Source organism: Lissotriton vulgaris, chromosome 11 (genome assembly GCF_964263255.1).
Source record: "Lissotriton vulgaris chromosome 11, aLisVul1.2, whole genome shotgun sequence".
Classification (NCBI taxonomy): Eukaryota; Metazoa; Chordata; class Amphibia; order Caudata; family Salamandridae; genus Lissotriton; species Lissotriton vulgaris.
In genome coordinates, this window is record NC_141699.1 from 482,944,468 (window position 1) to 482,963,728 (window position 19,261).

Below are 19,261 nucleotides of genomic sequence, written 5' to 3' on the forward strand. Positions count from 1 at the left end.
GGGAAAACCCCATTGGATTTCAAGTCTAACGCCTTAACCACTCGGCCATCGCATCTGCGTGAGTATGATGTCACAGTTGTCGTATACGAGCCATGCACTACTCACGTCAGGCCGAGACATAAAAAATAAAGTAACAGAAGGACGGGGCACGTACCAGCAGTGCCCTGTTGTCCTCACTTATTTTGCATGCTTTCATACAATTAATAAAAATAGCAATACGCATCACTCAAAGTGAGTGACAGGGCACCGATGAGCGGTAATCAATCACTGCACATTTCTATCCTCGTTTCCCTATATTACGGCGGTGGCAACGGGCCCTTAAGTGTACTCAGAAAGAGTCCAAAAGCTTAAACAAGACACGCTTCATAAAAAAAAATTACTCATTTCGTAACTTGTCTAGATCAGGCAGGATAGGTCCAGACTACAAACCCTTCCGAGCCACCTGCTCTCTAAAACACTTCTTAGGTGTGGAAATTGTTTCAATGTTTACATCTAGTTTGAGTTTTTGCCATTTAACTTTGTGACTTGATGAGGATTGCGTAACGAGAAGTGAACATTTCCTTAACTAAACCAAATGGTGTTCATGCAAAAAAACACTATGCTGCAAGCAGGTTTCGAACCTGCGCAGGGAAACCCCATTGGATTTCGAGTCCAACGCCTTAACCACTCGGCCATCGCAGCTGCATGAGTATGATGTCACTGTTGTCGTATACGAGCCATGCTCTGCTCATGTCAGGCCGAGACCAAAAAACATAAAGTAACTGAAGGACGAGGCACGTACCAGCAGTGCCCTGTTGTCCTCACTTATATTGCATGCTTTCATACAATTAATAAAAATAGCAACATGCATCACTCAAAGTGAGTGAAAGGGCACAGATAAGTGGTAATCAATCACTGCATGTTTCTACCCACTTTTCCCTATATTACGGCGGTGGTAACGGGCCCTTAAGTGTACTAAGAAAGAGTCCAAAAGCCTAAACAAGACATGCTTCATAAAAAAAAGTACTCTTTTCATGACTTGTCTAGATCAGGCAGGACAGGTCCAGACTACAAACCCTTCCGAGCCACCAGCTCTCTAAAACACTTCCTGGGTGTGGAAATTGTCTCAATGTTTACATCTAGTTTGGGTTTTTTCCATTTAACTCTGTGACTTGATGAGGATTGCGTAACAAGAAGGGAACATTTACTTAACTAAACCAAATGGTGTTCATGCAAAATCACACTACGCTGCAAGCAGGATTCGAACCTGCACAGGGAAACCCCATTGGATTTCGAGTCCAACGCCTTAACCACTCGGCCATCGCAGCTGCATGAGTATGATGTCAATGTTGTCGTATACGAGCCATACTCTGCTCATGTCAGGCCGAGACCAAAAAATAAAGTAACAGAAGGACGGGGCACGTACCAGAAGTGCCCTGTTGTCCTCACTTATTTTGCATGCTTTCATACAATTAATAAAAATAGCAATACGCAGCACTCAAAGTGAGTGACAGGGCACCGATGAGCGGTAATCAATCACTGCACATTTCTATCCTCGTTTCCCTATATTACGGCGATGGCAACGGGCCCTTAAGTGTACTCAGAAAGAGTCCAAAAGCTTAAACAAGACACGCTTCATAAAAAAAATTACTCATTTCGTAACTTGTCTAGATCAGGCAGGATAGGTCCAGACTACAAACCCTTTCGAGCCACCAGCTCTCTAAAACACTTCCTGGGTGTGGAAATTGTCTCAATGTTTACATCTAGTTTGGGTTTTTTCCATTTAACTCTGTAACTTGATGAGGATTGCGTAACGAGAAGTGACCATTTACTTAACTAAACCAAATGGTGTTTATGCAAAATCACACTACGCTGCAAGCAGGATTCGAACCTGCACAGGGAAACCCCATTGGATTTCGAGTCCAACGCCTTAACCACTCGGCCATCGCAACTGCATGAGTATGATGTCACTGTTGTCGTATACGAGCCATACTCTGCTCATGTCAGGCCGAGACCAAAAAATAAAGTAACAGAAGGACGGGGCACGTACCAGCAGTGCCCTGTTGTCCTCACTTATTTTGCATGCTTTCATACAATTAATAAAAATAGCAATACGCATCACTCAAAGTGAGTGACAGGGCACCGATGAGCGGTAATCAATCACTGCACATTTCTATCCTCGTTTCCCTATATTACGGCGGTGGCAACGGGCCCTTAAGTGTACTCAGAAAGAGTCCAAAAGCTTAAACAAGACACCCTTCATAAAAAAAAGTACTCTTTTCATGACTTGTCTAGATCAGGCAGGACAGGTCCAGACTACGAACCCTTCCGAGCCACCTGCTCTCTAAAACACTTCCTGAGTGTGGAAATTGTCTCAATGTTTACTTCTAGTTTGAGTTTTTGCAGTTTAACTCTGTGACTTGATGAGGATTGCGTAATGAGAAGTGAACATTTACTTAACTAAACCAAATGGTGGTCATGCAAAATCTCATGTCGCTGCAAGCAGGATTCAAACCTACGCGGGGAAACCCCATTGGATTTCAAGTCCCACGCCTTAACCACTCGGCCATTGCAGCTGCGTGAGTATGATGTCACTGTTGTTGTATACGAGCCATGCGCTACTCATGTCAGGTCGAGACCTAAAAAATAAAGTAACGGAAGGACGGGGCACATACCAGCAGTACCCTGATGTCCTCACTTATTTCGCATACTTTCATACAATTAATAAAAATAGCAATATGCATCACTCAAAATGAGTGACAGGGCACAGATGAGCGGTAATCAATCACTGCACATTTCTACCCTCGTTTCCATATATTACGGCGGTGGCAAAGGGCCCTTAAGTGTACTCAGAAAGAGTCCAAAAGCCGAAACAAGACACGCTTCATAAAAAAAATTACTCATTTCGTAACTTGTCTAGATCAGGCAGGATAGGTCCAGACTACAAACCCTTCCGAGCCACCTGCTCTCTAAAACACTTCCTAGGTGTGGAAATTGTTTCAATGTTTACATCTAGTTTGAGTTTTTGCCATATAACTCTGTGACTTGATGAGGATTGCGTAACGAGAAGTGAACATTTCCTTAACTAAACCAAATGGTGTTCATGCAAAATCACACTACGCTGCAAGCAGGATTTGAACCTGCGCAGGGAAACCCCATTGGATTTCGAGTCCAACGCCTTAACCACTCGGCCATCGCAGCTGCATGAGTATGATGTCACTGTTGTCGTATACGAGCCATGCTCTGCTCATGTCAGGCGGAGACCAAAAAAATAAAGTAACGGAAGGACGGGGCACGTACCAGCAGTGCCCTGTTGTCCTCACTTATTTTGCATGCTTTCATACAATTAATAAAAATAGCAACATCCATCACTCAAAGTGAGTGAAAGGGCACATGTGAGTGGTAATCAATCACTGCATGTTTCTACCCACTTTTCCCTATATTACGGCGGTGGTAACGGGCCCTTAAGTGTACTAAGAAAGAGTCCAAAAGCCTAAACAAGACACGCTTCATAAAAAAAATAATTACTCTTTTCGTGACTTGTCTAGATCATGCAGGACAGGTCCAGACTACGAACCCTTCTGAGGCACCTGCTCTCTAAAACACTTCCTGGGTGTGGAAATTGTCTCAATGTTTATATCTAGTTTGAGTTTTTGCCGTTTAACTCTGTGACTTGATGAGGATTGCGTAACAAGAAGTGAACATTTACTTAACTAAACCAAATGGTGTTCATGCAAAATCTCATGACGCTGCAAGCAGGATTCGAACCTACGCGGGGAAACCCATTGGATTTCAAGTCCAACGCCTTAACCACTCGGCCATCGCAGCTGCGTGAGTATGATGTCACAGTTGTCGTATATGAGCCATGCACTACTCACGTCAGGCCGAGACATAAAAAATAAAGTAACAGAAGGACGGGGCACGTACCAGCACTGCCCTGTTGTCCTCACTTATTTTGCATGCTTTCATACAATTAATAAAAATAGCAATACCCATCACTCAAAGTGAGTGACAGGGCACCGATGAGCGGTAATCAATCACTGCACATTTCTATCCTCGTTTCCCTATATTACGGCGGTGGCAACGGGCCCTTAAGTGTACTCAGAAAGAGTCCAAAAGCTTAAACAAGACACGCTTCATAAAAAACATTACTCATTTCGTAACTTGTCTAGATCAGGCAGGATAGGTCCTGACTACAAACCCTTCCGAGCCACCTGCTCTCTAAAACACTTCCTAGGTGTGGAAATTGTTTCAATGTTTACATCTAGTTTGAGTTTTTGCCATATAACTCTGTGACTTGATGAGGATTGCGTAACGAGAAGTGAACATTTCCTTAACTAAACCAAATGGTGTTCATGCAAAATCACACTACGCTGCAAGCAGGATTCGAACCTGCGCAGGGAAACCCCATTGGATTTCGAGTCCAACGCCTTAACCACTCGGCCATTGCAGCTGCATGTGTATGATGTCACTGTTGTCGTATACTAGCCATGCTCTGCTCATGTCAGGCCGAGACCAAAAAAATAAAGTAACGGAAGGACGGGGCACGTACCAGCAGTGCCCTGTTGTCCTCACTTATTTTGCATGCTTTCATACAATTAATAAAAATAGCAACATGCATCACTCAAAGTGAGTGAAAGGGAACAGATGAGTGGTAATCAATCACTGCATGTTTCTACCCACTTTTCCCTATATTACGGCGGTGGTAACGGGCCCTTAAGTGTACTAAGAAAGAGTCCAAAAGCCTAAACAAGACACGCTTCATAAAAAAAATAATTACTCTTTTCGTGACTTGTCTAGATCATGCAGGACAGGTCCAGACTACGAACCCTTCCGAGGCACCTGCTCTCTAAAACACTTCCTGGGTGTGGAAATTGTCTCAATGTTTATATCTAGTTTGAGTTTTTGCCGTTTAACTCTGTGACTTGATGAGGATTGCATAACAAGAAGTGAACATTTACTTAACTAAACCAAATGGTGTTCATGCAAAATCTCATGACGCTGCAAGCAGGATTCGAACCTACGCGGGGAAACCCATTGGATTTCAAGTCCAACGCCTTAACCACTCGGCCATCGCAGCTGCGTGAGTATGATGTCACAGTTGTCGTATATGAGCCATGCACTACTCACGTCAGGCCGAGACATAAAAAATAAAGTAACAGAAGGACGGGGCACGTACCAGCACTGCCCTGTTGTCCTCACTTATTTTGCATGCTTTCATACAATTAATAAAAATAGCAATACGCATCACTCAAAGTGAGTGACAGGGCACCGATGAGCGGTAATCAATCACTGCACATTTCTATCCTCGTTTCCCTATATTACGGCGGTGGCAACGGGCCCTTAAGTGTACTCAGAAAGAGTCCAAAAGCTTAAACAAGACACGCTTCATAAAAAAAATTACTCATTTCGTAACTTGTCTAGATCAGGCAGGATAGGTCCTGACTACAAACCCTTCCGAGCCACCTGCTCTCTAAAACACTTCCTAGGTGTGGAAATTGTTTCAATGTTTACATCTAGTTTGAGTTTTTGCCATATAACTCTGTGACTTGATGAGGATTGCGTAACGAGAAGTGAACATTTCCTTAACTAAACCAAATGGTGTTCATGCAAAATCACACTATGCTGCAAGCAGGATTCGAACCTGCGCAGGGAAACCCCATTGGATTTCGAGTCCAACGCCTTAACCACTCAGCCATCGCAGCTGCATGTGTATGATGTCACTGTTGTCGTATACTAGCCATGCTCTGCTCATGTCAGGCGGAGACCAAAAAAATAAAGTAACGGAAGGACGGGGCACGTACCAGCAGTGCCCTGTTGTCCTCACTTATTTTGCATGCATTCATACAATTAATAAAAATAGCAACATGCATCACTCAAAGTGAGTGAAAGGGCACAGATGAGTGGTAATCAATCACTGCATGTTTCTACCCACTTTTCCCTATATTACGGCAGTGGTAACGGGCCCTTGAGTATACTAAGAAAGAGTTCAAAAGCCTAAACAAGACATGCATCATAAAAAAAACTACTCTTTTCATGACTTGTCTAGATCAGGCAGGACAGGTCCAGACTACAAACCCTTCCGAGCCACCAGCTCTCTAAAACACTTCCTGGGTGTGGAAATTGTCTCAATGTTTACATCTAGTTTGAGTTTTTGCCATTTAACTCTGTGACTTGATGAGGATTGCGAACGAGAAGTGAACATTTCCTTAACTAAACCAAATGGTGTTCATGCAAAATCATACTACGCTGCAAGCAGGATTCGAACCTGCGCAGGGAAACCCCATTGGATTTCGAGTCCAACGCCTTAACCACTCGGCCATTGCAGCTGCGTGAGTATGATGTCACTGTTGTTGTATACGAGCCATGCGCTACTCATGTCAGGTCGAGACCTAAAAAATAAAGTAACGGAAGGACGGGGCACATACCAGCAGTACCCTGTTGTCCTCACTTATTTCGCATACTTTCATACAATTAATAAAAATAGCAATATGCATCACTCAAAATGAGTGACAGGGCACAGATGAGCGGTAATCAATCACTGCACATTTCTACCCTCGTTTCCATATATTACGGCGGTGGCAAAGGGCCCTTAAGTGTACTCAGAAAGAGTCCAAAAGCCGAAACAAGACACGCTTCATAAAAAAAATTACTCATTTCGTAACTTGTCTAGATCAGGCAGGATAGGTCCAGACTACAAACCCTTCCGAGCCACCTGCTCTCTAAAACACTTCCTAGGTGTGGAAATTGTTTCAATGTTTACATCTAGTTTGAGTTTTTGCCATATAACTCTGTGACTTGATGAGGATTGCGTAACGAGAAGTGAACATTTCCTTAACTAAACCAAATGGTGTTCATGCAAAATCACACTACGCTGCAAGCAGGATTTGAACCTGCGCAGGGAAACCCCATTGGATTTCGAGTCCAACGCCTTAACCACTCGGCCATCGCAGCTGCATGAGTATGATGTCACTGTTGTCGTATACGAGCCATGCTCTGCTCATGTCAGGCGGAGACCAAAAAAATAAAGTAACGGAAGGACGGGGCACGTACCAGCAGTGCCCTGTTGTCCTCACTTATTTTGCATGCTTTCATACAATTAATAAAAATAGCAACATCCATCACTCAAAGTGAGTGAAAGGGCACATGTGAGTGGTAATCAATCACTGCATGTTTCTACCCACTTTTCCCTATATTACGGCGGTGGTAACGGGCCCTTAAGTGTACTAAGAAAGAGTCCAAAAGCCTAAACAAGACACGCTTCATAAAAAAAATATTTACTCTTTTCGTGACTTGTCTAGATCATGCAGGACAGGTCCAGACTACGAACCCTTCCGAGGCACCTGCTCTCTAAAACACTTCCTGGGTGTGGAAATTGTCTCAATGTTTATATCTAGTTTGAGTTTTTGCCGTTTAACTCTGTGACTTGATGAGGATTGCGTAACAAGAAGTGAACATTTACTTAACTAAACCAAATGGTGTTCATGCAAAATCTCATGACGCTGCAAGCAGGATTCGAACCTACGCGGGGAAACCCATTGGATTTCAAGTCCAACGCCTTAACCACTCGGCCATCGCAGCTGAGTGAGTATGATGTCACAGTTGTCGTATATGAGCCATGCACTACTCACGTCAGGCCGAGACATAAAAAATAAAGTAACAGAAGGACGGGGCACGTACCAGCACTGCCCTGTTGTCCTCACTTATTTTGCATGCTTTCATACAATTAATAAAAATAGCAATACCCATCACTCAAAGTGAGTGACAGGGCACCGATGAGCGGTAATCAATCACTGCACATTTCTACCCTCGTTTCCATATATTACGGCGGTGGCAACGGGCCCTTAAGTGTACTCAGAAAGAGTCCAAAAGCCTAAACAAGACACGCTTCATAAAAAAAATTACTCATTTCGTAACTTGTCTAGATCAGGCAGGATAGGTCCAGACTACAAACCCTTCCGAGCCACCTGCTCTCTAAAACACTTCCTAGGTGTGGAAATTGTTTCAATGTTTACATCTAGTTTGAGTTTTTGCCGTTTAACTCTGTGACTTGATGAGGATTGCGTAACAAGAAGTAAACATTTACTTAACTAAACCAAATGGTGTTCATGCAAAATCTCATGACGCTGCAAGCAGGATTCAAACCGACGCGGAGAAACCCCATTGGATTTCAAGTCCAACGCCTTAACCACTCGGCCATCGCAGCTGCATGAGTATGATGTCACAGTTGTCGTATACGAGCCATGCACTACTCACGTCAGGCCAAGACATAAAAAATAAAGTAACAGAAGGACGGGGCACGTACCAGCCGTGCCCTGTTGTCCTCACTTATTTTGCATGCTTTCATACAATTAATAAAAATAGCAACATGCATCACTCAAAGTGAGTGACAGGGCACCGATGAGCGGTAATCAATCACTGCACATTTCTATCCTCGTTTCCATATATTACGGCGGTGGCAAAGGGCCCTTAAGTGTACTCAGAAAGAGTCCAAAAGCTTAAACAAGACACGCTTCATAAAAAAAAGTACTCTTTTCATGACTTGTCTAGATCAGGCAGGACAGGTCCAGACTACGAACCCTTCCGAGCCACCTGCTCTCTAAAACACTTCCTGGGTGTGGAAATTGTCTCAATGTTTACATCTAGTTTGAGTTTTTGCAGTTTAACTCTGTGACTTGATGAGGATTGCGTAATGAGAAGTGAACATTTACTTAACTTATCCAAATGGTGTTCATGCAAAATCTCATGCCGCTGCAAGCAGGATTCGAACCTACGCGGGGAAACCCCATTGGATTTCAAGTCCAACGCCTTAACCACTCGGCCATCGCAGCTGTGTGAGTATGATGTCACAGTTGTCGTATACGAGCCATGCACTACTCACGTCAGGCCGAGACATAAAAAATAAAGTAACAGAAGGACGGGGCACGTACCAGCAGTGCCCTGTTGTCCTCACTTATTTTGCATGCTTTCATACAATTAATAAAAATAGCAATACCCATCACTCAAAGTGAGTGACAGGGCACCGATGAGCGGTAATCAATCACTGCACATTTCTATCCTCGTTTCCCTATATTACGGCGGTGGCAACGGGCCCTTAAGTGTACTCAGAAAGAGTCCAAAAGCTTAAACAAGACACGCTTCATAAAAAAAATTACTCATTTCGTAACTTGTCTAGATCAGGCAGGATAGGTCCTGACTACAAACCCTTCCGAGCCACCTGCTCTCTAAAACACTTCCTAGGTGTGGAAATTGTTTCAATGTTTACATCTAGTTTGAGTTTTTGCCATTTAACTCTGTGACTTGATGAGGATTGCGTAACGAGAAGTGAACATTTCCTTAACTAAACCAAATGGTGTTCATGCAAAATCACACTACGCTGCAAGCAGGATTCGAACCTGCGCAGGGAAACCCCATTGGATTTCGAGTCCAACGCCTTAACCACTCGGCCATCGCAGCTGCATGAGTATGATGTCACTGTTGTCGTATACGAGCCATGCTCTGCTCATGTCAGACGGAGACCAAAAAAATAAAGTAACGGAAGGACGGGGCACGTACCAGCAGTGCCCTGTTGTCCTCACTTATTTTGCATGCTTTCATACAATTAATAAAAATAGCAACATGCATCACTCAAAGTGAGTGAAAGGGCACAGATGAGTGGTAATCAATCACTGCATGTTTCTACCAACTTTTCACTATATTACGGCGGTGGTAACGGGCCCTTAAGTATACTAAGAAAGAGTCCAAAAGCCTAAACAAGACATGCTTCATAAAAAAAAGTACTCTTTTCATGACTTGTCTAGATCAGGCAGGACAGGTCCAGACTACAAACCCTTCCGAGCCACCAGCTCTCTAAAACACTTCCTGGGTGTGGAAATTGTCTCAATGTTTACATCTAGTTTGAGTTTTTTTCCATTTAAATCTGTGACTTGATGAGGATTGCGTAACGAGAAGTGAACATTTACTTAACTAAACCAAATGGTGTTCATGCAAAATCTCACGACGCTGCAAGCAGGATTCGAGCTTACGCAGGGAAACCTCATTGGATTTCAAGTCCAACGCCTTAACCACTCGGCCATCGCAGCTGCGTGAGTATGATGTCACTGTTGTCGTATACGAGCCATGCGCTACTCATGTCAGGTCGAGACCTAAAAAATAAAGTAACGGAAGGACGGGGCACATACCAGCAGTGCCCTGTTGTCCTCACTTATTTCGCATACTTTCATACAATTAATAAAAATAGCAATATGCATCACTCAAAATGAGTGACAGGGCACAGATGAGCGGTAATCAATCACTGCACATTTCTACCCTCGTTTCCATATATTACGGCGGTGGCAACGGGCCCTTAAGTGTACTCAGAAAGAGTCCAAAAGCCTAAACAAGACACGCTTCATAAAAAAAATTACTCATTTCGTAACTTGTCTAGATCAGGCAGGATAGGTCCAGACTACAAACCCTTCCGAGCCACCTGCTCTCTAAAACACTTCCTAGGTGTGGAAATTGTTTCAATGTTTACATCTAGTTTGAGTTTTTGCCGTTTAACTCTGTGACTTGATGAGGATTGCGTAACAAGAAGTAAACATTTACTTAACTAAACCAAATGATGTTCATGCAAAATCTCATGACGCTGCAAGCAGGATTCAAACCGACGCGGAGAAACCCCATTGGATTTCAAGTCCAACGCCTTAACCACTCGGCCATCGCAGCTGCATGAGTATGATGTCACAGTTGTCGTATACGAGCCATGCACTACTCACGTCAGGCCAAGACATAAAAAATAAAGTAACAGAAGGACGGGGCACGTACCAGCCGTGCCCTGTTGTCCTCACTTATTTTGCATGCTTTCATAAAATTAATAAAAATAGCAACATGCATCACTCAAAGTGAGTGACAGGGCACCGATGAGCGGTAATCAATCACTGCACATTTCTATCCTCGTTTCCATATATTACGGCGGTGGCAAAGGGCCCTTAAGTGTACTCAGAAAGAGTCCAAAAGCTTAAACAAGACACGCTTCATAAAAAAAATTACTCATTTCGTAACTTGTCTAGATCAGGCAGGATAGGTCCTGACTACAAACCCTTCCGAGCCACCTGCTCTCTAAAACACTTCCTAGGTGTGGAAATTGTTTCAATTTTTACATCTAGTTTGAGTTTTTGCCATTTAACTCTGTGACTTGATGAGGATTGCGTAACGAGAAGTGAACATTTACTTAACTAAACCAAATGGTGTTCATGCAAAATCTCACGACACTGCAAGCAGGATTCGAACCTACGCGGGGAAACCTCATTGGATTTCAAGTCCAACGCCTTAACCACTCGGCCATCGCAGCTGCGTGAGTATGATGTCACTGTTGTCGTATACGAGCCATGCGCTACTCATGTCAGGTCGAGACCTAAAAAATAAAGTAACGGAAGGACGGGGCACATACCAGCAGTGCCCTGTTGTCCTCACTTATTTCGCATACTTTCATACAATTAATAAAAATAGCAATATGCATCACTCAAAATGAGTGACAGGGCACAGATGAGCGGTAATCAATCACTGCACATTTCTACCCTCGTTTCCATATATTACGGCGGTGGCAACGGGCCCTTAAGTGTACTCAGAAAGAGTCCAAAAGCCTAAACAAGACACGCTTCATAAAAAAAATTACTCATTTCGTAACTTGTCTAGATCAGGCAGGATAGGTCCAGACTACAAACCCTTCCGAGCCACCTGCTCTCTAAAACACTTCCTAGGTGTGGAAATTGTTTCAATGTTTACATCTAGTTTGAGTTTTTGCCGTTTAACTCTGTGACTTGATGAGGATTGCGTAACAAGAAGTAAACATTTACTTAACTAAACCAAATGGTGTTCATGCAAAATCTCATGACGCTGCAAGCAGGATTCAAACCGACGCGGAGAAACCCCATTGGATTTCAAGTCCAACGCCTTAACCACTCGGCCATCGCAGCTGCATGAGTATGATGTCACAGTTGTCGTATACGAGCCATGCACTACTCACGTCAGGCCAAGACATAAAAAATAAAGTAACAGAAGGACGGGGCACGTACCAGCCGTGCCCTGTTGTCCTCACTTATTTTGCATGCTTTCATACAATTAATAAAAATAGCAACATGCATCACTCAAAGTGAGTGACAGGGCACCGATGAGCGGTAATCAATCACTGCACATTTCTATCCTCGTTTCCATATATTACGGCGGTGGCAAAGGGCCCTTAAGTGTACTCAGAAAGAGTCCAAAAGCTTAAACAAGACACGCTTCATAAAAAAAAGTACTCTTTTCATGACTTGTCTAGATCAGGCAGGACAGGTCCAGACTACGAACCCTTCCGAGCCACCTGCTCTCTAAAACACTTCCTGGGTGTGGAAATTGTCTCAATGTTTACATCTAGTTTGAGTTTTTGCAGTTTAACTCTGTGACTTGATGAGGATTGCGTAATGAGAAGTGAACATTTACTTAACTTATCCAAATGGTGTTCATGCAAAATCTCATGCCGCTGCAAGCAGGATTCGAACCTACGCGGGGAAACCCCATTGGATTTCAAGTCCAACGCCTTAACCACTCGGCCATCGCAGCTGTGTGAGTATGATGTCACAGTTGTCGTATACGAGCCATGCACTACTCACGTCAGGCCGAGACATAAAAAATAAAGTAACAGAAGGACGGGGCACGTACCAGCAGTGCCCTGTTGTCCTCACTTATTTTGCATGCTTTCATACAATTAATAAAAATAGCAATACCCATCACTCAAAGTGAGTGACAGGGCACCGATGAGCGGTAATCAATCACTGCACATTTCTATCCTCGTTTCCCTATATTACGGCGGTGGCAACGGGCCCTTAAGTGTACTCAGAAAGAGTCCAAAAGCTTAAACAAGACACGCTTCATAAAAAAAATTACTCATTTCGTAACTTGTCTAGATCAGGCAGGATAGGTCGTGACTACAAACCCTTCCGAGCCACCTGCTCTCTAAAACACTTCCTAGGTGTGGAAATTGTTTCAATGTTTACATCTAGTTTGAGTTTTTGCCATTTAACTCTGTGACTTGATGAGGATTGCGTAACGAGAAGTGAACATTTCCTTAACTAAACCAAATGGTGTTCATGCAAAATCACACTACGCTGCAAGCAGGATTCGAACCTGCGCAGGGAAACCCCATTGGATTTCGAGTCCAACGCCTTAACCACTCGGCCATCGCAGCTGCATGAGTATGATGTCACTGTTGTCGTATACGAGCCATGCTCTGCTCATGTCAGACGGAGACCAAAAAAATAAAGTAACGGAAGGACGGGGCACGTACCAGCAGTGCCCTGTTGTCCTCACTTATTTTGCATGCTTTCATACAATTAATAAAAATAGCAACATGCATCACTCAAAGTGAGTGAAAGGGCACAGATGAGTGGTAATCAATCACTGCATGTTTCTACCCACTTTTCACTATATTACGGCGGTGGTAACGGGCCCTTAAGTATACTAAGAAAGAGTCCAAAAGCCTAAACAAGACATGCTTCATAAAAAAAAGTACTCTTTTCATGACTTGTCTAGATCAGGCAGGACAGGTCCAGACTACAAACCCTTCCGAGCCACCAGCTCTCTAAAACACTTCCTGGGTGTGGAAATTGTCTCAATGTTTACATCTAGTTTGAGTTTTTTTCCATTTAAATCTGTGACTTGATGAGGATTGCGTAACGAGAAGTGAACATTTACTTAACTAAACCAAATGGTGTTCATGCAAAATCTCACGACGCTGCAAGCAGGATTCGAGCCTACGCAGGGAAACCTCATTGGATTTCAAGTCCAACGCCTTAACCACTCGGCCATCGCAGCTGCGTGAGTATGATGTCACTGTTGTCGTATACGAGCCATGCGCTACTCATGTCAGGTCGAGACCTAAAAAATAAAGTAACGGAAGGACGGGGCACATACCAGCAGTGCCCTGTTGTCCTCACTTATTTCGCATACTTTCATACAATTAATAAAAATAGCAATATGCATCACTCAAAATGAGTGACAGGGCACAGATGAGCGGTAATCAATCACTGCACATTTCTACCCTCGTTTCCATATATTACGGCGGTGGCAACGGGCCCTTAAGTGTACTCAGAAAGAGTCCAAAAGCCTAAACAAGACACGCTTCATAAAAAAAATTACTCATTTCGTAACTTGTCTAGATCAGGCAGGATAGGTCCAGACTACAAACCCTTCCGAGCCACCTGCTCTCTAAAACACTTCCTAGGTGTGGAAATTGTTTCAATGTTTACATCTAGTTTGAGTTTTTGCCGTTTAACTCTGTGACTTGATGAGGATTGCGTAACAAGAAGTAAACATTTACTTAACTAAACCAAATGGTGTTCATGCAAAATCTCATGACGCTGCAAGCAGGATTCAAACCGACGCGGAGAAACCCCATTGGATTTCAAGTCCAACGCCTTAACCACTCGGCCATCGCAGCTGCATGAGTATGATGTCACAGTTGTCGTATACGAGCCATGCACTACTCACGTCAGGCCAAGACATAAAAAATAAAGTAACAGAAGGACGGGGCACGTACCAGCCGTGCCCTGTTGTCCTCACTTATTTTGCATGCTTTCATAAAATTAATAAAAATAGCAACATGCATCACTCAAAGTGAGTGACAGGGCACCGATGAGCGGTAATCAATCACTGCACATTTCTATCCTCGTTTCCATATATTACGGCGGTGGCAAAGGGCCCTTAAGTGTACTCAGAAAGAGTCCAAAAGCTTAAACAAGACACGCTTCATAAAAAAAAGTACTCTTTTCATGACTTGTCTAGATCAGGCAGGACAGGTCCAGACTACGAACCCTTCCGAGCCACCTGCTCTCTAAAACACTTCCTGGGTGTGGAAATTGTCTCAATGTTTACATCTAGTTTGAGTTTTTGCAGTTTAACTCTGTGACTTGATGAGGATTGCGTAATGAGAAGTGAACATTTACTTAACTTATCCAAATGGTGTTCATGCAAAATCTCATGCCGCTGCAAGCAGGATTCGAACCTACGCGGGGAAACCCCATTGGATTTCAAGTCCAACGCCTTAACCACTCGGCCATCGCAGCTGTGTGAGTATGATGTCACAGTTGTCGTATACGAGCCATGCACTACTCACGTCAGGCCGAGACATAAAAAATAAAGTAACAGAAGGACGGGGCACGTACCAGCAGTGCCCTGTTGTCCTCACTTATTTTGCATGCTTTCATACAATTAATAAAAATAGCAATACGCATCACTCAAAGTGAGTGACAGGGCACCGATGAGTGGTAATCAATCACTGCACATTTCTATCCTCGTTTCCCTATATTACGGCAGTGGCAACGGGCCCTTAAGTGTACTCAGAAAGAGTCCAAAAGCTTAAACAAGACACGCTTCATAAAAAAAATTACTCATTTCGTAACTTGTCTAGATCAGGCAGGATAGGTCCAGACTACAAACCCTTCCGAGCCACCTGCTCTCTAAAACACTTCCTAGGTGTGGAAATTGTTTCAATGTTTACATCTAGTTTGAGTTTTTGCCATTTAACTCTCTGACTTGATGAGGATTGCGTAACGAGAAGTGAACATTTCCTTAACTAAACCAAATGGTGTTCATGCAAAATCACACTACGCTGCAAGCAGGATTCGAACCTGCGCAGGGAAACCCCATTGGATTTCGAGTCCAACGCCTTAACCACTCGGCCATGGCAGCTGCATGAGTATGGTGTCACTGTTGTCGTATACGAGTAATGCTCTGCTCATGTCAGGCCGAGACCAAAAAAATAAATTAACGGAAGGACGGGGCACGTACCAGCAGTGCCCTGTTGTCCTCACTTATTTTGCATGCTTTCATACAATTAATAAAAATAGCAACATGCATCACTCAAAGTGAGTGAAAGGGCACAGATGAGTGGTAATCAGTCACTGCATGTTTCTACCCACTTTTCCCTATATTACGGCGGTGGTAACGGGCCCTTAAGTGTACTAAGAAAGAGTCCAAAAGCCTAAACAAGACATGCTTCATAAAAAAAAGTACTCTTTTCATGACTTGTCTAGATCAGGCAGGACAGGTCCAGACTACAAACCCTTCCGAGCCACCAGCTCTCTAAAACACTTCCTGGGTGTGGAAATTGTCTCAATGTTTACATCTAGTTTGAGTTTTTTCCATTTAACTCTGTGACTTGATGAGGATTGCGTAACGAGAAGTGAACATTTACTTAACTAAACCAAATGGTGTTCATGCAAAATCACACTACGCTGCAAGCAGGATTCAAACCTGCGCAGGGAAACCCCATTGGATTTCGAGTCCAATGCCTTACCACTCGGCCATCGCAGCTGCATGAGTATGATGTCACTGTTGTCGTATACGAGCCATACGCTGCTCACGTCAGGCCGAGACCTAAAAATTAAAGTAACGGCAGAACAGGGCAAGTACCAGCAGTGCCCTGTATCCCCCACTTATTTTGAATGCTTTCATACAATTAATAAAAATAGCAACAAGCATCACTCAAAGTGAGTGACAGGGCACAGATGAGCGGTAATCAATCACTGCACATTTCTATCCTCGTTTCCCTATATTACGGCGGTGGCAAAGGGCCCTTATGTGTACTCAGAAAGAGTCCAAAAGCTTAAACAAGACACGCTTCATAAAAAAAGTACTCTTTTCATGACTTGTCTAGATCAGGCAGGACAGGTCCAGACTACGAACCCTTCCGAGGCACCTGCTCTCTAAAACACTTCCTGGGTGTGGAAATTGTCTCAATGTTTACATCTAGTTTGAGTTTTTGCAGTTTAACTCTGTGACTTGATGAGGATTTCGTAATGAGAAGTGAACATTTACTTAACTTAACCAAATGGTGTTCATGCAAAATCTCATGCCGCTGCAAGCAGGATTCGAACCTACGCGGGGAAACACCATTGGATTTCAAGTCTAACGCCTTAACCACTCGGCCATCGCATCTGCGTGAGTATGATGTCACAGTTGTCGTATACGAGCCATGCACTACTCACGTCAGGCCGAGACATAAAAAATAAAGTAACAGAAGGACGGGGCACGTACCAGCAGTGCCCTGTTGTCCTCACTTATTTTGCATGCTTTCATACAATTAATAAAAATAGCAATACGCATCACTCAAAGTGAGTGACAGGGCACCGATGAGCGGTAATCAATCACTGCACATTTCTATCCTCGTTTCCCTATATTACGGCGGTGGCAACGGGCCCTTAAGTGTACTCAGAAAGAGTCCAAAAGCTTAAACAAGACACGCTTCATAAAAAAAAATTACTCATTTCGTAACTTGTCTAGATCAGGCAGGATAGGTCCAGACTACAAACCCTTCCGAGCCACCTGCTCTCTAAAACACTTCCTAGGTGTGGAAATTGTTTCAATGTTTACATCTAGTTTGAGTTTTTGCCATTTAACTTTGTGACTTGATGAGGATTGCGTAACGAGAAGTGAACATTTCCTTAACTAAACCAAATGGTGTTCATGCAAAAAAACACTACGCTGCAAGCAGGTTTCGAACCTGCGCAGGGAAACCCCATTGGATTTCGAGTCCAACGCCTTAACCACTCGGCCATCGCAGCTGCATGAGTATGATGTCACTGTTGTCGTATACGAGCCATGCTCTGCTCATGTCAGGCCGAGACCAAAAAAATAAAGTAACTGAAGGACGGGGCACGTACCAGCAGTGCCCTGTTGTCCTCACTTATATTGCATGCTTTCATACAATTAATAAAAATAGCAACATGCATCACTCAAAGTGAGTGAAAGGGCACAGATAAGTGGTAATCAATCACTGCATGTTTCTACCCACTTTTCCCTATATTACGGCGGTGGTAACGGGCCCTTAAGTGTACTAAGAAAGAGTCCAAAAGCCTAAACAAGACATGCTTCATAAAAAAAAGTACTCTTTTCATGACTTGTCTAGATCAGGCAGGACAGGTCCAGACTACAAACCCTTCCGAGCCACCAGCTCTCTAAAACACTTCCTGGGTGTGGAAATTGTCTCAATGTTTACATCTAGTTTGGGTTTTTTCCATTTAACTCTGTGACTTGATGAGGATTGCGTAACGAGAAGGGAACATTTACTTAACTAAACCAAATGGTGTTCATGCAAAATCACACTACGCTGCAAGCAGGATTCGAACCTGCACAGGGAAACCCCATTGGATTTCGAGTCCAACGCCTTAACCACTCGGCCATCGCAGCTGCATGAGTATGATGTCAATGTTGTCGTATACGAGCCATACTCTGCTCATGTCAGGCCGAGACCAAAAAATAAAGTAACAGAAGGACGGGGCACGTACCAGAAGTGCCCTGTTGTCCTCACTTATTTTGCATGCTTTCATACAATTAATAAAAATAGCAATACGCAGCACTCAAAGTGAGTGACAGGGCACCGATGAGCGGTAATCAATCACTGCACATTTCTATCCTCGTTTCCCTATATTACGGCGATGGCAACGGGCCCTTAAGTGTACTCAGAAAGAGTCCAAAAGCTTAAACAAGACACGCTTCATAAAAAAAATTACTCATTTCGTAACTTGTCTAGATCAGGCAGGATAGGTCCAGACTACAAACCCTTTCGAGCCACCAGCTCTCTAAAACACTTCCTGGGTGTGGAAATTGTCTCAATGTTTACATCTAGTTTGGGTTTTTTCCATTTAACTCTGTAACTTGATGAGGATTGCGTAACGAGAAGTGACCATTTACTTAACTAAACCAAATGGTGTTCATGCAAAATCACACTACGCTGCAAGCAGGATTCGAACCTGCACAGGGAAACCCCATTGGATTTCGAGTCCAACGCCTTAACCACTCGGCCATCGCAACTGCATGAGTATGATGTCACTGTTGTCGTATACGAGCCATACTCTGCTCATGTCAGGCCGAGACCAAAAACTAAAGTAACAGAAGGACGGGGCACGTACCAGCAGTGCCCTGTTGTCCTCACTTATTTTGCATGCTTTCATACAATTAATAAAAATAGCAATACGCATCACTCAAAGTGAGTGACAGGGCACCGATGAGCGGTAATCAATCACTGCACATTTCTATCCTCGTTTCCCTATATTACGGCGGTGGCAACGGGCCCTTAAGTGTACTCAGAAAGAGTCCAAAAGCTTAAACAAGACACCCTTCATAAAAAAAAAGTACTCTTTTCATGACTTGTCTAGATCAGGCAGGACAGGTCCAGACTACGAACCCTTCCGAGCCACCTGCTCTCTAAAACACTTCCTGAGTGTGGAAATTGTCTCAATGTTTACTTCTAGTTTGAGTTTTT

The 19,261-nt window shown here is 43.5% G+C and overlaps 22 non-coding genes across 22 annotated transcripts; all 22 read right to left on the minus strand.

Moving 5' to 3' along the window:
• Positions 1-599: 599 nt before the first annotated feature.
• Positions 600-681, minus strand: TRNAS-CGA (transfer RNA serine (anticodon CGA)). The gene has a single exon. It is a non-coding gene; the product is annotated as a tRNA-Ser (tRNA).
• A 544-nt stretch (positions 682-1,225) lies between these two features.
• Positions 1,226-1,307, minus strand: TRNAS-CGA (transfer RNA serine (anticodon CGA)). The gene has a single exon. It is a non-coding gene; the product is annotated as a tRNA-Ser (tRNA).
• A 542-nt stretch (positions 1,308-1,849) lies between these two features.
• TRNAS-CGA (transfer RNA serine (anticodon CGA)) lies at positions 1,850-1,931 on the minus strand. Its single transcript has one exon. It is a non-coding gene; the product is annotated as a tRNA-Ser (tRNA).
• A 1,167-nt stretch (positions 1,932-3,098) lies between these two features.
• On the minus strand, positions 3,099-3,180 carry TRNAS-CGA (transfer RNA serine (anticodon CGA)). The gene has a single exon. It is a non-coding gene; the product is annotated as a tRNA-Ser (tRNA).
• A 546-nt stretch (positions 3,181-3,726) lies between these two features.
• TRNAS-UGA (transfer RNA serine (anticodon UGA)) lies at positions 3,727-3,807 on the minus strand. The gene has a single exon. It is a non-coding gene; the product is annotated as a tRNA-Ser (tRNA).
• A 543-nt stretch (positions 3,808-4,350) lies between these two features.
• TRNAS-CGA (transfer RNA serine (anticodon CGA)) lies at positions 4,351-4,432 on the minus strand. The gene has a single exon. It is a non-coding gene; the product is annotated as a tRNA-Ser (tRNA).
• Positions 4,433-4,978: 546 nt separating this feature from the next.
• On the minus strand, positions 4,979-5,059 carry TRNAS-UGA (transfer RNA serine (anticodon UGA)). Its single transcript has one exon. It is a non-coding gene; the product is annotated as a tRNA-Ser (tRNA).
• Positions 5,060-5,602: 543 nt separating this feature from the next.
• TRNAS-CGA (transfer RNA serine (anticodon CGA)) lies at positions 5,603-5,684 on the minus strand. The gene has a single exon. It is a non-coding gene; the product is annotated as a tRNA-Ser (tRNA).
• A 542-nt stretch (positions 5,685-6,226) lies between these two features.
• On the minus strand, positions 6,227-6,308 carry TRNAS-CGA (transfer RNA serine (anticodon CGA)). The gene has a single exon. It is a non-coding gene; the product is annotated as a tRNA-Ser (tRNA).
• A 543-nt stretch (positions 6,309-6,851) lies between these two features.
• TRNAS-CGA (transfer RNA serine (anticodon CGA)) lies at positions 6,852-6,933 on the minus strand. The gene has a single exon. It is a non-coding gene; the product is annotated as a tRNA-Ser (tRNA).
• A 546-nt stretch (positions 6,934-7,479) lies between these two features.
• On the minus strand, positions 7,480-7,560 carry TRNAS-UGA (transfer RNA serine (anticodon UGA)). Its single transcript has one exon. It is a non-coding gene; the product is annotated as a tRNA-Ser (tRNA).
• Positions 7,561-8,728: 1,168 nt separating this feature from the next.
• TRNAS-UGA (transfer RNA serine (anticodon UGA)) lies at positions 8,729-8,810 on the minus strand. The gene has a single exon. It is a non-coding gene; the product is annotated as a tRNA-Ser (tRNA).
• Positions 8,811-9,353: 543 nt separating this feature from the next.
• On the minus strand, positions 9,354-9,435 carry TRNAS-CGA (transfer RNA serine (anticodon CGA)). Its single transcript has one exon. It is a non-coding gene; the product is annotated as a tRNA-Ser (tRNA).
• A 1,794-nt stretch (positions 9,436-11,229) lies between these two features.
• Positions 11,230-11,311, minus strand: TRNAS-UGA (transfer RNA serine (anticodon UGA)). The gene has a single exon. It is a non-coding gene; the product is annotated as a tRNA-Ser (tRNA).
• Positions 11,312-12,479: 1,168 nt separating this feature from the next.
• On the minus strand, positions 12,480-12,561 carry TRNAS-UGA (transfer RNA serine (anticodon UGA)). The gene has a single exon. It is a non-coding gene; the product is annotated as a tRNA-Ser (tRNA).
• A 543-nt stretch (positions 12,562-13,104) lies between these two features.
• On the minus strand, positions 13,105-13,186 carry TRNAS-CGA (transfer RNA serine (anticodon CGA)). The gene has a single exon. It is a non-coding gene; the product is annotated as a tRNA-Ser (tRNA).
• A 1,794-nt stretch (positions 13,187-14,980) lies between these two features.
• On the minus strand, positions 14,981-15,062 carry TRNAS-UGA (transfer RNA serine (anticodon UGA)). Its single transcript has one exon. It is a non-coding gene; the product is annotated as a tRNA-Ser (tRNA).
• A 543-nt stretch (positions 15,063-15,605) lies between these two features.
• Positions 15,606-15,687, minus strand: TRNAS-CGA (transfer RNA serine (anticodon CGA)). Its single transcript has one exon. It is a non-coding gene; the product is annotated as a tRNA-Ser (tRNA).
• Positions 15,688-16,230: 543 nt separating this feature from the next.
• TRNAS-CGA (transfer RNA serine (anticodon CGA)) lies at positions 16,231-16,311 on the minus strand. The gene has a single exon. It is a non-coding gene; the product is annotated as a tRNA-Ser (tRNA).
• Positions 16,312-17,479: 1,168 nt separating this feature from the next.
• On the minus strand, positions 17,480-17,561 carry TRNAS-CGA (transfer RNA serine (anticodon CGA)). Its single transcript has one exon. It is a non-coding gene; the product is annotated as a tRNA-Ser (tRNA).
• A 543-nt stretch (positions 17,562-18,104) lies between these two features.
• TRNAS-CGA (transfer RNA serine (anticodon CGA)) lies at positions 18,105-18,186 on the minus strand. Its single transcript has one exon. It is a non-coding gene; the product is annotated as a tRNA-Ser (tRNA).
• Positions 18,187-18,728: 542 nt separating this feature from the next.
• TRNAS-CGA (transfer RNA serine (anticodon CGA)) lies at positions 18,729-18,810 on the minus strand. Its single transcript has one exon. It is a non-coding gene; the product is annotated as a tRNA-Ser (tRNA).
• Between the last annotated feature and the right edge of the window lie 451 nt (positions 18,811-19,261).